Here is a 4,062-nt window from a genome sequence, read left to right as displayed (position 1 = left end):
GTACAGGGAGGGAGGGGGAGAAAGGGACAGGAGAGGCCAGATAAGTGGAATCCACATTAGAAGACGAAGAAAAGGGAGAGCAACAAAGGCGATGGAGAAAAGGGATGGATGAGGTGAACGGAGAGAAAGAATCTTTAAATAAATTACTGTTGCAGTCCAGGGGACAATGGAGCATTGTGAGAGCATGAGAGAGTAGTTATACACACATGCCAACACACATGTATATGTGTATATACACACGCACGCTGGGCTATTGTGGTTGTTCAGGCCAGTTCATAGAAGAGCAACAATGGTGCTCTCCCCCCCGCAGTTGGGCCACACTGGGCTCAGAGCGATTGTGTGTTTTTTCCACATCAAAGATAAGACCTAAAGTTGGTCCAAATGTCTGGCTCTGGGGTTTGTGTGCTGAATGGGCCCGCAGCACTGGAGACAGTATAATGGCATGAGCCTGGGAGAACACTACAATAGTATTAGGAACACTAATGGCATTACTTGGCACATCTGAGTTGGGCTCAGCTGCTTTCCCCGGCTCCCACAGACTAGGACTCTAACAAGTCTCTGCTTCTCTGACCCACTGCCTGGCCTGCTGGCCGGCACCCATTGGTTCTGCATGTCTGCATCCCCACAAACAGGAACCACCTCGGGGTTCTCTGATAGCCAGCCACTCACAACTCGAAACCATTTGAGGGGATGGTAACGGCGGCAAAGAGAGCTGCAATGAATTGCAGCTTCAGAAAATATAAGCAAATAGATAAACCAAACAAACTGCTTTGTGCTGCAGATAAATAAAACCAGAGTAAAATACTGCAACACATTTGACAATACGTAGTAATCATACTATTTCTCAAATGGGAAAGCAAAACAAATACAGAAACAAAACTAGTCCTAAACAACACAGGGGACACTAAAAACAAATTAATAAGTAATTGGTCAAAGGCTAAAGGTGCAGTTGGGGCATAGCCAATGTCTCTTGTTAAACAGTATATGGTGTTTTAATTGGGCAAAAAAAAAACTATCCTTGACACTACTCTCCTCTAACAATGCCATAATGAAATGCTAGTTTTTGATGGAGGTGAAAATTATCTTTATATTTGAACCACCCCTGTTTTCGTGTTCACACACTAAGTAGTTGTAGCATTCTGCTGCTTAACAGGTCAAGGGGGTGTAACGTACAGTATGTTACGTATTTGTAGCAGTGCAGCTGTATCAATATTAACATTATTTTATTTTGATGCAACTGCCAGCAGTGGTGATTTTGCAACTTGGCAAACATTTGTTAACAAATCTATCATTTTCTTCCCAAAGTGGGAGACACCGTTGGCATCAGAAAGTCCCGATATCTTTGATGAGGAATTACAAGTCAGAGGCTGACATGAACAGTTTCTCCCACTTGGCTGCTCATAATTACACTTGATATGACATGAGCCTGGCATAACCGTCCAAGATCTCTATTTTACTGCTCACCATGGAATAAACTACTGAGTGTCTATTGCAAAAGGAGTGGTAACTGAACAAGTTAATGGGGCTGGGATTTCAGACACAGCCTAGGCCTCTTGACATTTCACAGCAGGAAAAGCACAGATGTGAATAATCAAATTAATGATGGCTGAATTCCATTTACCTGCTTTGGTTTCCGGCTCTTAATATTGCATACCTGCTCACTGCCAAGTCCTACCAGGACACCTGAAGAGAACGGATTCATTGTCAATGTTATGAGTAAAACCTGTGCCTTTCTATGTCTTATTGAAATGGCTGCTGTGGAAAAGGCCTGTTAATGTTAAAACTAAGATAACCATTAAGTTTTGTTCATGGCTATGGAAATAGTAGTTTGCCAAAACAAATCTTAACTTGGTATCCGAAGGTTTCAAGCCACTTAAAAAAGTTAGTTAGCGGGCCTTTAGCTCATAACTCAAGCAACTTTGGCAAGTGGTCAACTTAAAACAATCAAGCTTCTGTTTTTTTGTTTGTTTGTTTGTTTTATCCGTTTTTAAAATTCTTGAGGAAATTTCCACAATTGAACTCACTGTTGATGTGTTTGGTATGACCTGCGTTTACTTGATTGTATTTTGTGTATTTTCAGTGTGTTTCTGTACACGGTTGATTAGCGGTGTTTTTACTGGGTTTCCTATCAAAGTGGTAATGTTTTCTTGTGTTTTACCTGTTTGCATTGAGTACTCTCAGCCACCACAGATAATACCTAACTCTATAGTCCTACTGCTGATCTGTGCTGTATCTTATCAGAGAGGCAGACTGTTGGTGATAATACACTCAGCTTGTGCAGTGGGTCCCTGTTGAGTTAGCAGCTGTTTGTGAATTATTCAAATATAAAGCCCTTTAACGGCACTTTCCAGACAGATTTGTTTTGTAAAAGCAATGCTGAAGTGACAGGTAATACAGCTGATGTTTGTCTGTTTTCCCATGTGAGCCATGATGACTATTGATATCAGTGCAGTTGCATTCTTTTATGGTTGCACTCTCAGTAGTGTATTTTATTGTTTTTATTTAGCTGCGTAGATAACTGTGATATGTAGCAGTGACAGGGAGATGGCGTCGTTCTTTATACTGATATCTTGAGGTATTGATATGGTAGAAACAAGAAAACAACCTTGCTGCTGTTCTTTTTTTCTTTTTCTTTTTTAATTTAACAATGGACATGGGATGTGCACCAGTCTTTCAGTAATAGAGAAACAAATTCAAAGAAGATCATATAAATGAAGGGTGAATGGGAGTGATGTATTTCTTCAAATTTATTAAGCCGCAGCCTCATGGAGTATGTTATTCTCTCCATGACAAAAATATCCATCCAGTCATCATTTGTGGGTATGTCTGGTTTCCACCATCTTATTCTTATCCGTATTAAATATTTTGAATTTGAACCTGCTTTGTCGGATGATATAGCTCCTATATACAAGGTCTCCCACTTATATGGAATTTTCAATTTGAATATTTTCTGGATTTCTCCATGTATGTTTAACCAAAATACAGCAATTAAAGGACACAACCAGAATAGTTAGTAGTGGTTAGCCACTTGGCTCCCACAGTGTCTCCAGCATTTTGGAGTTTTGTTCAGGTAAGTTTTCTGAACCGGAGTGATTTAAAAAAAAAAAAAACCTGGATAGATTTATTTTCCAGCAGAACTCTCTCTGTGAGGTTGAGCTCGTCATTTTCCATTGTATTTCACACAACATTAACCAATCCTTATCTGCTATACTCAGTTCTCCTTCTTGTTCCCATTTCAGTTCGGTATTATTGTTTTTATTGTCCTGTAGTGCCTTGTAGAGTCCTAAGATGCCTTTGCAGCTCAGGCCGGAGTCGTGTGCTCTGCATAGAATTTGTATCGTATTGATTATCATATCCCTTTGTTTTGTGCAGTTGTTCATTTAAATAGTGACGCACCTGTAGATATCTAAAAAAAAGTCACAATTTGTGAGCTTGTGTAGTGTTTTCATTTCCAGAAAGCTCTTTAGTTTCCCCTGATGCATCAAAGTGTAGTAGGCTGTCAACCCCTGATGAATCCATCTTATGTATGTTTTGTTCAGGTTATTTGGGGTAAACTCAGGGTCCCACACCATCTCAGAACCCTAATCATCTTCTCCAACTCCAGTTTGGAAACCATATCTGACCAGATCTTAAGAACCTTATTTATCCTTGGGTTGCCTCTATCGTAGTTTTGTTTACCTTTTTTTTTTATCTCCCAAGGTAGCTTGAATTGTCTTTTGATATTGCTGATTCCATTTCTTTCCATTTGGCCCCAAAGTCAAGGCTACACCAAAATGTCAGGACTCTCAACCGTGCAGCTGTGTTAATAGTCATAGCCAACGGAGGGCAACTCATCCTCTGCATTTGGCCAGCTGGAGCTTCCAGAACCTTATCATGGGCCTCCTCTCCTGCCAAAAATAGCTCAACGAAAATGTGTCCCATTCCAAACATTGTCTGTCTGATACCTCTGTTGGGAGAACCTGGTGCAAATACAGCATCCTTGGCAAAATGTTCATTTTTATTGATTCAATTCTTGAGCCAAAATTGAAGATGGGAACAAGGTTTTACCTATATATGTCTCTG

General features: G+C 40.2%; 1 protein-coding gene across 1 annotated transcript in view; it reads left to right on the top strand.

Moving 5' to 3' along the window:
• Positions 1–4,062, top strand: part of efna4 (ephrin A4) — a 35,499-nt gene that overhangs the window by 23,171 nt on the left and 8,266 nt on the right. The gene's annotated exons all lie outside the window — the stretch shown is intronic.

Source organism: Monopterus albus, unplaced genomic scaffold (assembly GCF_001952655.1).
Source record: "Monopterus albus unplaced genomic scaffold, M_albus_1.0 scaffold84.1, whole genome shotgun sequence".
NCBI lineage: Eukaryota > Metazoa > Chordata > Actinopteri > Synbranchiformes > Synbranchidae > Monopterus > Monopterus albus.
Note: the sequence above shows the minus strand (reverse complement) of the source record. Positions and strands in the feature narration are given on the sequence as shown.